Here is a 12,291-nt window from a genome sequence, read left to right as displayed (position 1 = left end):
CTCCCTCCAGACATGCAACTCCCTTCCTAAAAGGGTGGCAGACCTTTCTCTGCCCTTTCCCCCAGCCTCACTCACACACCAGACATGAAGTGAGAAACCCAAGCCTCCCTCTGTCAGACTGATGGCACAGATTTTCTTTCCCCAGGTTTAAAAGCAGAAAGGCAAAGATTTCTTCCGAGAAAGCAGGGGACAGAACTATACTCCCACTTTACACTCACTCACACCTTTCGGGAATCCTCTGCCCTCTCAGTCTCCCATGAGAAGTTCCAGGGATGCAGAGGACAGACAGACACATGTTTCCAGGGCTTTTATCTGCTTGGTGGTTCCAGAAAAAAAGGTAAATCTCAGACTTCGAACAGTGCCGGAGGATCTCCCTGCTGGGCATCCCCAGCCAGGCAGGCCAGCGGGGAGCTGCCACCGCACCGCCAGGTCTGTCGCAGCAGCAGCAGCAGCGGGGCACAGTGCTCTGAGCAGCCAAGGCACAAAATGGCAGAGCTGCACAAGGGCCAAAGCCCAGGAGCTGGGCTCAAGCACAGAGCACAAGACAGCTGAACTGGGGCTTCTTATCAGCACAACAGATCACTACAACTGTTGTTCATTACAGATCGCATACCGAATTCTTTATATCAGAAGCCATAAGAACAAAGAGCCATATGTTTCCTGGCTTTGAAATCACGTAGGGAGATGGAGGAGGGGGAGAAATGATGCTGAATACCATCTGGTTGAAAGTAAGCCATTCCCTTTCCACTAGCTGTCCACAGAGGCTAGTGTGTGTCCACAGCCCCAGCTCTGGCCCCTGGCTACAGCCCCCCACTGACAGTGGCCGCATGACCAGGAAAGGTGCCACCGCCAGCAGAGGAACCTAGGAGCATCAGAGGAGATCAACACAGATAGTGGATTATTCCTAGGAACTCCTTTCCAATCTAAGAGGAACATCTGCTGAGTGTAACTTCAAATTCTCCTTCCGAACTCCTGTTTTTTGCTTCCTGACATTTTTTCCTGTATTCGTCCCATGTTCAAAGTGCAGTAAATTGCAGCATGCATCTTCTTTTAAGATGCACATAATACTGTTTGGAAGGAAAGGCTCCCACTGAGGATGTTCTGCAGGGCCTTGGTGGGAGCCTTTGGCAGGTTCAACCGCCAAACTCCTCCTGCCAGGACCCAGCAAGCATTACAGGTGGAGCAGGACGGCCCAGGAAAGCCTCCCTTCCCCAGCTGCAGAATACTGCAGTATCTCTCTGGAAAAGGCAGGTGCTACCTCAGGAGGACCCTCCAGATAGATTATTCAGCCGAGTAGCCAAACCTCCCAATGAGTTCAAAGCACAGTGGGAACTGTGATATAGCAGCCACCAACCACCTCTAGCAGGGGTGAGAAGGGGCTAACCCAGGCCCAGCACACTTGCAGCCCTACCTCCAGTTCATGTGTTCCCCGAGGGGGATTCACAGGGCAGTATGATTCAACAGATGGCCGCCATGTGCGGTGAAGCACCCTGTCTCACTATTCCCTTCCTTCCCCTCACGTATACCAAAGGAGGAGGTCTGCACAGAGACCATCCTCTTTGCTTCAGACCATAGAGAGAGCAACTGGGTCCAACCTGTAGATAAGTCAATGGGAAGGGAGTCTGGAGGCTAGTTTCAGAGCTCAGCTTCAGAGTAACTTTTTTTTTTTTCCCCCAGCTGGCAGGACAAGCACACTCAGCTACCCTCGCAAACGGACCAGCTGCTGACAAGTGCTAGTAGCCGCCAGGGACAGTACACTACGCAATTCATCTTAACTTGTCATTAAACCTGTCTGTGCATCAGCCCCACTGGCAAAGGTTGTTTAAAAGCTGTACTCTTTGAACACGAGCTCTTGCCAGTCCTGTCTCTAGGCAGCTCAGTAGGTTCTAATGGGTCTGGGCAAAGCAGAACGGCAACTTTTACTAATAGCATGGATCACCAGAAGTTATCTGCCAGGCACATTGCAGAATGAAATGGAGAAACTGGCACCTACCTAACTGCCAATAGAAAATTATCAGTGACACATATTTCCCTGTATTTTACCAGACTTTTCTCTATGGCTTTTCTCAGATGGTGCTTTCTTGGTTCTTAGAAATGCACTTCAGACATGTCACCAAACTGAAATCAACCCAGCTAGGGTTCGTTCGGATGCTATAACAGAGGCGAGTTAGAGAGAGGTGCACTGTTGACACAGTGAGCGCCCTGAGGTGGAGCAGAAGCTGAATAACATACGAGGAGAGAAAATGAGCAACTTGGAGAAATCTACCCTAGATTCCTCCTTAGCAGATCAGTGCTCTGGGTCTTAAGCTTCCTGTTCTGGTCCCAGCTGAGCACTCTTAGGATACAATGACACCTAGGCATAAGGGAAAAGCACCTGGAGAACGCCAGACTTGCTTGAACTGGCCCTGAGCATAATCATGATTCAGAAAAAAAAAATGGGCCAAACTTGAAGCATTGTTCCCCTCCTGCTCAGTTCTTACACAAGGACCTCAGGAGAAGCATAGCCTGAAAGAAATTTTGTATGTGGTCTCAAAATTTTATTGACTAATTGTAATGCAGTAAGAATTAATTTTGTCCCATGGGATCCTAGTCCTTGGTGTGATGATGCAAAGTGGCCAAATTTGGCAATGTGTTGGGACCTTCCATAGTCTTAACTACCACTCAGGGCATGTCTGAAGGTTATAATGGGTTATAATGTAGCAAATCCTTTGAACTATTACCAGGCATTGTAATTTAGAGAAGCCCTCAAGCTGACTTAAGTTACTGATGAGATCCTACTCTCTTCTACTAGACCCAGAGATGAAAGGGATACAGCAGTGTTATGTAGTCATTTCTGTTTCTCCTTTCTGGCTGGTTAGCATGCCTTGGAGAAAGATGGCAGCATTAGCCAGACTTGCAGAGACACAGCTGCTTCGAAATTCAGCATTACAGTACCAAGCTTTTCGATGCCTTACCCATGTTTGAAATTCATAGCCCTGAGTTAGATACACAGGTGCTCTGCAACGCTTTGGGAGAGCCGGGTACCTAAAACTGTGATCCACAAATGTCTACAGTATTAGGCAAAAGATGCAAGGGTGTTCCCAGCTTGGGGACCTCAGAGGGTTTCAGAGTGGCAAGCTTAGCTTAGTGGAAACTAAGAAATGCAGACCTGAGATTACCCCCATGATTTTAAAATGACACATAGATATTTAAAGGCTTCAGATATTTCCCAGAAGAGACTGCAGCTGTAGAGGGATTTTAAGATTCTAGATCTTTAGGTGCTTATAGCAGCACTTGGACTGCACTTAGGGAACAAGATACTTTTGCTGATGTAATCTTTACTGCCTGAGTTCCACTTCCTGTGAGGCATCCACAACAGGGTGCCTACTGCAGCTATGATTTATAAGTGTGGTCTTTTGCATCAGTTATAAACCCACATGGCTTGCCCTCTCTTCACATCCTAATTCACTTACGACAGAGCTGTTCACCAGAGCAACCTGTACATCATTGTTTTGAATGCAGAAAAATGGTGATCAGGCCTTATTTCTGTCTGGAAGCACCAATCGATTTCACATAGGGTGTCCTTTATAGCAAAGTCTCCGTTCTGGCCACAAGCACTCCTGATGCTTGCCAGGATAATGGTGCTATGTCATCCTTACCTTTGAGGACTCCCTTTAATAGCCACCCTGTAATTCAGTGCTATATGCTCTCTCATTATGGGCTTTGCAGTCCCTCTCCTTAAATCCTGCTACACAGTCACTTAAGCACTGCATAACCCAGATGAACAGTACTGTAAGCAGCTGCTGCCACCCTCAGGTCACCCTTGCACAAAAGCTCTCTTTCAGCTTTTGCTGATTGTTGTCTCTAAAACAAACCACTACAAGCAAACTCAGCAAAGTCACCAGCTAACATGACTTTTGCACCTTATTGGCATGATGACATTGCTTGCCATGGATGAGTCAAGTTTTTTAAATCTAAAATGTGCTATGTAAGAAGAGGAGCAGAGACAGCTCTGTTGTGGATAGAGGAGATGCAAGAGGACTGTTGGAGCCACAGTAACATCACAACATTGAGCTGGTTTTCTTGAGCTGCCTCAGGTCCAGGAATGAGACTGCAGTGCATACCTGCAGCCAGGGAGAAGCACATATTTCCTCACTGCTTCAGCTCTCCGCTACCCAAAAGCCTCCAAGCCAGGAATACCTGGGCAAGAGGCCAGTCACCTACATTAGGCTTGCAGGAACAAGAAGCTCAAAACAGGCTGTGGGTCCTGGGAACGTGTTAGCTGCAAGGGCTGGAACAGCAAGAAGGAAACTGGAAACCAGAGCTAAAGAAGGGGATGGCCTAAAGTCCCCTTCATTCCCCACCTCACCCAGGTAAATCCACAGATGGATCAGACACACTTATACCATTACACTCCTTTTCCCACCAGGAAGAGTGCATTGCAGCTAGACTCACGGCTATGGTAAAGGTTGGAAAAGAGTGCTTCTGTCAAGCAATCTTCATCAGTTTTTAACAAGTATTTTGCTTGAATTTATATCACCACAAACCACAACTTCATCAGCTTGAACCAGCTGAGAAGCATAGCTCTTGACACACTTGAGATGAGATAGCAATGGGAAAAATTCAGAAGTGCTGCAAGCTGCTGTGTTGCTCTGAAGCCAGTGCCCCTCCTTAGTTCCAGGCATGCAGCGCTGCTGGAGCAGGGATGAGTTCAGCTGAGTAAACTTTGGTTCTGCACTCATTTGTAACCAGAAAGCTGACTTTTACTGCCTTGCTAGTTAAACAACAATCAATTTGAAGGAGGGCAAAATCTTTGTTCCTATAGCTCTCCTGCTATACCTACGATCTTTCCAGCTCTGTGATATTTCCATAGTTCTCCTATGAAGAAAAAAGAACTTAATTGTCTGGAGCCTACTTTTGGCACATACAAGCACACAACTAAATAAACCATGTATTGGGAACTTTATGTCCTCCTTGACTGTGTACACTTAAGGTCACTGCTAGTGGTGAGGATGTTTCCCGGAAGCTTGTTTCCAGTGATTCCCTGCACACTAAAGTAGAGAGGAAGTAAAAATTCTTCTCCAAACAGGTTTTGCTCATAAGAGTTTCAACTCAGCACAGTCAGCTGTCCCCAGCATATTCTTCCCTCCTAGTGTTCGATTCTGAGACTATCAGAGCTGCTAGGGAATGAAAGCTCTAGCAAGGTGATTTCTGAGCTCTGCTTATCTTTCAAGTTAAAGCCGAGACTTTAGAACTTACAGCACTTTAGCAAGATCTCAAAGACCTTTTCAGGCCATTAAAGTTTGCAACATACTTGGGAGAGGGGGGCAGATATGGATTACTATTTTTTTTTTTTTAATTTTACAGTTATGCAGGGACAGAAGGACTCAATGACCAGAGAAAACCATGGCTAAAAGCAACTTAGGGGAAGCTGGTGTTAAAATTTCAAGTAGCCCTCAGGTTTAAGCATTATTTCACTGTCCGTTGACATGTCAAAGACTGTTTGGTTAACACAGGCTCCTGGGAGCTGCCTCTCCCACTCTGACACCCAGCGCTACCAACTCCCAAAACTACTTTCTTGGCTTAGTAAAAGAAGACCTCACAACCTTTTCCAGGCCTGTATTTCATAATGCTCATATCAAGTCTCCCACCACAAAACAGAATTCCTGAATTCTTTCCATATTAGATTTTTAAATCTCATAGTTCCTGACCAGAACCTGTTGTCTAAATACATCACAGATTTTAAATCCCGAGGAACTTCTGAAGATAGTTAGTGGCTGTTTTCCCTCATAGATTCATACTTTCTCCATATGCCTCACAAAGTCCAAGGAATCACTAAATGATGGAATAATTAGACTGGAAGGAACCTTTGGAGGTCATCCAGTCCAACTGTCTACTCAAAGCAGGGCCAGCTTCAAAGTTAGATCAGGTTGCTCAGGACCTTGTCCAGTCCAGTTGTGAAAACTGCTAAAGACAGAAATTCCATAGCCTTCTTCCATAGCCTGTTTCAGTGCTAACCTCTCTGTGATTTTTTTTCCCTCATATCCAGTCAGAATTTTTCCTTCTGCAGTTAGTAACTGTTGTCTCTTGTCCTTTTGCAGCTCACTTCTGACAAAAGTCTAGATCATTTTGATCAAAAGATCACCTTCTCTATAAACCCCAAGTCAGACCTTCCCCTTGTACAGCCAATTGTTGCATGTAATTTGATTAATTTATCTTCACACCACTGCTAACAGGTGGGGAGTTATTAACCACACTCCAAAGATGAAGAATAGAGACATCCACTAATTTGGAATGCCCCTTCTGAGGCAAGTGGGACCATACTTCCATAATATGTAGAAAGCACAAATTCTGCTCACATCAGTTGCAAAACTTCTTCCGCCAGTCAGACTGAAAGTTATCAGAAAACAAGAAAATATAAGTAGCAAGTCTCTTAGACAACTCTGGTTTTAGTGGCTTGCTCCAATATACAACCAAAAAGCTCCAGTCCCCGTGGGCTGTAGTTAGCTGCCTTAACCTATGACCCTCTCTCTTCTTTTTGCTTCATTGACCACATACTTTCAGACTGAAAAAACCAAGTGTTTTACAGTGGCCTTCTTTATTACACAAATTCAACTTTTTCCCAGATCACTGTCTGTCCTCCTAGCTGAATGAGGCAATAAAACAGAATATGCGTTCATGCAGGACTTCATTGTGATGCATATTTACAAAGCCATAAAAAATCCACAAAACAACTTTAATCCAATGCTTGCAGCTGGCAAAATAGTATTTGTATCCTTTGAGAGTCTCTGCGGCAATGAAGGTTGTAAATATTTTCATCTGGATCATGCTTTCAAATTTTCAGTGATTCACAAATCACTAGCAAAGAGAATTCAGTGACTCTGTAAAAGTTCATAGATGTCAGCTGAGAGGAATCACTTTACCAATGACTTCATGGGTATTTACTAAGAGAGGGAAAAGGGTGAGATGCAGGAGTCGCAGGGTCCATTACAGAAGCTAGAGAAGAGCATTCTCCCTTGTTTCACCAAAACTTCTGTTCCTTTCTTTTTAGTGGGGGTATCTGGTTCCAACCTTGATTTCTTCACCGTCTCATTCCCATTCATCCTGCTCACTCAGCAGGACCTAGTCTTCCTTGGCTTCTCTACCTGACTCTATTCCCCATCTCAGCCTTTGTCTATCCATTCTCAGCCCTCCCTCCTACCTGTCCATCTCCTCACTCCCCTAGATCCCCTCCACTTCCTTTTCTCTCTCTGCCCCAGTCCTGATTGTATCGGTTTCCTTATCATATACCACCTGGCCTTCTCCTTGGGTCTGGTTTTACTGCTCTGAATTGACTCTTTTTCCTCCCTAAGGCTGGGTGGGATGCTGGTAGGGTGATTTAACACACAGATAGATAACACACTTTTGTGCTGTCAGCTGCTGCATTTGGACCCTGCCCATCAAAGAACAACTGAAAGCAAGAACTACAGAAATAATATTCTGAAATAACTTCAGACCTTTGGGTCAATCTGTATTTAGTCACTCTGTGGATGTGGGGTATACAGGGGCTGATCACAGGTTAAAGCTATGAGGGAATGCAGCCTGCTCGAATTAGCAAATTCTACCAGTTGTGAGCCCCACACAAGGCCAATGTGGAAGGAACCAGAAGACATTTTAGCTGCTCAGAAGAAGGAAGTCTTTACCATACATATTCCTAATGCCTTTTGGTTTTTTTTTTTTTTTTGCACAAGTTTATAAAATTGACTACATTGGTGTAGATTCTAAGGAGAATATTGAAAAACAGTCATGTCTGTTCCTTTCATCTCTTCCATCTCTAAGTGCTAAGCCATAATATGAAGGCAGTAAAGCATTTCAGCAGAAGGGTTTTGAGTTCTGGAATATAGACAGAGCTACCTATTTTCTCCTACCCACATTCCTAGGAATGGATCAGCCATTTGTTCAGATGCTTTCAACTCAGCATAAAAATATATCATCCTGGCAGCAGAAAATTGATAGGGAAAACTTTAGCCCAAATAGGAAAAGTTTCAAAGTAGCAAGTGAATGAGAAAACTGCTCTATAGCAGGAAGTACTGGGAAGCTTTAGCATTAAAAACTACTGCTGACCTGTCTACATTTGTAGTAAATATGTCAAATTTCTAATTGGCATAAGCAAGCCACAGAGTTTCATCTATTTAACTCAGTGACTTGGACATCCAATCCAGATCCCAACTCTGCAAGGATTATGGGTAAACCTTGACTCGTGCACAAAATTCTGTTGTTTTAATGAGGCTCTGTGCAGACCTGCGTGTTAAAACCAGTTATGTGATAGGATGAAAACCCCAGCAAAGGTAACAGGTTCCAACTGGAGGGAGGAAATTTCAGGTGGCACTTTTCACTTTTTAGCAAGCCCCATCCCTCAAAAAGAACCTTGAAAAGTGAAGGGTCATGAGGGAGCTTGTTGCTACTTGACACACAACTCACACCAGAAAACTAAAACCTGGCCCAAGGTAGGCATAACGAAGAAAAAAGAAAGACCTTGGATTAACTTACAGAAAATACCCAACAAAGTAGTTTGTAGGGGCACAGGCTTTCATCCTAGTGACTGACATCTTCCCTATTTGGAAGGAAATGAATCAAAGGGGAATGAAGAGCATATGTTATCAAGTGGGTGTAAATCAAACTAAGCAGACAAAAGGGCACAGGCAGAACACAAGCTGACATTGAGGGAGAAGACACTGGAAGAAGCAAAGGCTGCAGAGGCTTATAAACAGACCTATAGATTTCAATATATTGATGACAAGTTGGGTGAAAGATAGTAGCAATCAATATATCTAATCAGGAAAGTTTCTAGAAGAATACCCATGAGATGGTTACAGTGTTCCATATTATTTATGTGGGTCCTGATTTTGCGGTGCTTGTGCACATGCTTATTGCCACTTAGCCCCTTGAGAGTGAAACACTGCATCATACATTGCAAATTCTGCAAGTACAATAAATTCTGTTTATGCGTTTAAGAGGTCAGTCCTGCTTTAGTACTAATAGTCCACAAGGCCTTACTAAAAAGAGATTTCAATTCAGTTCATCCTTTAGTTATTGTACAAAGCCAAAAGTTTTCCTCAGTGTTTTGTGTAGCCTTCCCACATCTTCTAGCCACAAGCACATCCTTTTAGCCACACATGAATAACCGTGATTTACATCAAATTTTCATTCTGTGGAAAGCACATGAAAAACTACTTTCCTTCTCTGTGTGTGCTTGCAAGGGCTGGAATCTCTCTTTGCAAGTTCCTGGTGGTAACCCCAGGCAGTTGAAAAAGTTTGTTCCATTTCTGGCATTTTATGAAATTCCTGCGACTTTATTCCATTACAGCATTCAGTCACCATTTGGCACCCTTTCTGCAGCAGATGACACGTCAAAGAAGTTCATGATCTCTAAAAAAGGCAAACCCTTAACTGGACTTGATGTCAGACTCTTGTGATAACGCAAAATGCCTGTTGCACTTATCACAAAAACTTGTATGACATGCAAAGCTTGCTATACATTTCCTTGACAGTAATTAAATAACTGAATCCAAATTGAGCACAATTTGGATTGCTAGTCTGCAAGTGAATAATGACACGGGATCATCATCTGAATTACTAAAAAAAAAAAGTGAGCTAGTGTGTGTAAAAGTGGAATTAACAAAAACCGTCATATGAAGCTAGTTAATAGGAACAAGTTAATAGAACTTGATGTTATACAAAGAAATAAATAAAACAACCACCCCTTCTGCTTTTAAAATCAGGGTAGATCTCAATCCAGAACATACTGTACCCTTGTCTCCGTGGCAGTATGCCCTGCACCAGAGTAACAGAATTCCTCTAAAATCACCTCCTCCCAGCTGTGAGCTGGCAAGGAACAGAATATTGATTGCCGAATCTGAGGGCTGGTTGACAACACTCCTTACCCAGCAGGATTCAGAGTCCTGAAGCAGCCATTCAAAGATTAGCAGACTGTTCCCTAAGAATACGTGTATATGATCTTTATGATCTGCTCCTCTGCCAGAATGAATACTTGCTCTCTGGGCCCACTGGTGCAAATCAGCTCCACTCTGTGTCATTCACGGTGAGTACCCTATAACACACCTAAACTGCAATTCAGAGGGATGCTGATGGATACTAACTTGATAACCCCCAACCTCTCACATCTATAATGGCACAGGTCTGTTTAGCAGGCACTGCACTCACCTCTTGCTGCCTCACGCACACCACTATACTTCATCTATTTTTACTCATTCTGTAGCCCTGATAAATGCCAAACACTAACTAGCAACCTCTGCTTAGCATTTGCTGGAAAAATATGCTGCCTGCCATCGTGCTTACAATTGTGGTCTCTGCTGCTCTTCTCTTTCATGCAGCACTCAAGAAGCCACCATTTCAGAGCTATTGCTAGGCCTGCCTCATTCTTTAGGGTAGATCCATGTGAATAACTACTAGGCAGATGAAACTTTGCACCTGGCAAAAACTAGAATAGGCAGCCGAGAACATCAGCTAACACCTCATGTTTCAAGCACCACACTAGAACACAGCTGTGACTTCGACACCCCTAGCCTCTCCCCTTCTACAGGACAGGATTTGGGTGCAGGAGGCTAATAATGATTTGCAGGGCCAAGAGGCGTAAACTGCGTAGTGCTCAACCACACCTGAGACCATCTGCTAGGATCTAATACTTGCCTTTCAGTACCACCCACTCTTCTCACCCTCTGAGGTTCCAGGCATGTTAAAAGGGGCAACGCAAATTGGTAGAGACTTGAAGTCCTCAACGTATCCTGATCAGTGAACAACCAGATTAGGGTAAAATCACCACGAGGCCTTTTCCTTGCAGAAACCTTTCACCTATGGTTGGAGAAATTCACATCCCCTTATGTTGCACCCTGTACGAAAATACTGATTATACCATGTGGGAGGATCACAGACGGCATAATAAATTAGAGTCTGTATTCATGCTTCCTATATCTTCCACGACCTATTCTTCCAATGAGAACTCACATTTTACAGGAGACATCAAATTTCAGAATCACTCTGCATCATGGGTGATGCCATATGCAAGCTGTTATTTGTATCACATTGTCTTCCCCAAGTAACCAAGGAGCACATGCATGCAGCAGTCATGCCCAGAAGTCCTGAAGGGTTAAGGAGGTGCACATTTGGCTGGTTGGATGCATGTTGGAGGACCGTCCACCAAGTCTTCCACTAAGCATAACCATGTAGCTCCTGCCACCAGAGTTCTAGTCCAACTTGGTATAGCAGGGCACAGCTGGGGAATCATATCTAAGCAGTAACTGGTATTGCATGTCTTTGTAGAGGGTACTTAGGGCTTTTTAACCTTGAGACAGCATTACTTAGTGCTATAGCCCATCTCCTCATAACTGCCACAAAAAATCCCTCCCAGAAAAACGACCTAAGCCTAGATCACCTTCACACATACAGCAATATGTGTCTGTGGGTTCATCTCCTCTGAACCCCCCCCCCCCAGCCCCGCTAAGAGCTTTATCGTGGTCCAGCACCAATTTTCTTTTTTTCTAAGCTGCCAAAAATAAAACTACCCTGCAGACCCTGCTTCTGTGTCAGACCCATGTTCTGCCAGCATGCAGCTACAGTAGTATTGTGTGGACCGGCACATGATGTGCCAGCAAGTAGGATTGTCTGAGGGCAGAAATCAACATGTGAGCTTAGAAGGCCTGCTGAGATACCCCTGAAGGACTGCCTCAGGCAGAGAAGATGAAACACGGTGTGGTGTGGACCCTGAAGCAAACTTTCTGTTTCATGTCCAAGTTTCCTCAACAGTGTTTCCAGTTGGTTTGCTCCAAACCAGAGTGGACTACTGTGGGTATTCAGTGGAAATGCCCAGGGTCCCACAAGCAAAACAGCAATGGAACCATAGAGGCATCCACTATTTCATGCAGATGCAAGAAACCACATGTGAGATCAGCGTCAGCAGAGGACAGAGAATGCTGGCATACTTCCTATGACCAGTGACAAGAGCAGAGCTTTTAGAAACTCTTGGCCAGCACACATCCAAGAATTATTGGTCACAGATTATTACTAATCACATTATTCATTAATATAAAGGCTGGCTAGAATGTGCCTTAGACTTACATAGCCGCAGGCAAATCTTGGCCTATGTTACTTGAAATAAGCTGAGGGAACTGTAAGACATCCGACAGCCTTTGTCTAACAAAAAACGGTACTACAACAGCACAGCACCCAGATAAGCACACCCACCATGCTCCACCATATACAGGTAAAGAACAGGCTCTTTGTAACAGGCAGCCTAAAATTTTAAAGAATTAAACT

The sequence above is a fragment of the Struthio camelus genome, chromosome 2 (assembly GCF_040807025.1).
Source record: "Struthio camelus isolate bStrCam1 chromosome 2, bStrCam1.hap1, whole genome shotgun sequence".
Classification (NCBI taxonomy): domain Eukaryota; kingdom Metazoa; phylum Chordata; class Aves; order Struthioniformes; family Struthionidae; genus Struthio; species Struthio camelus.
Note: the sequence above shows the minus strand (reverse complement) of the source record.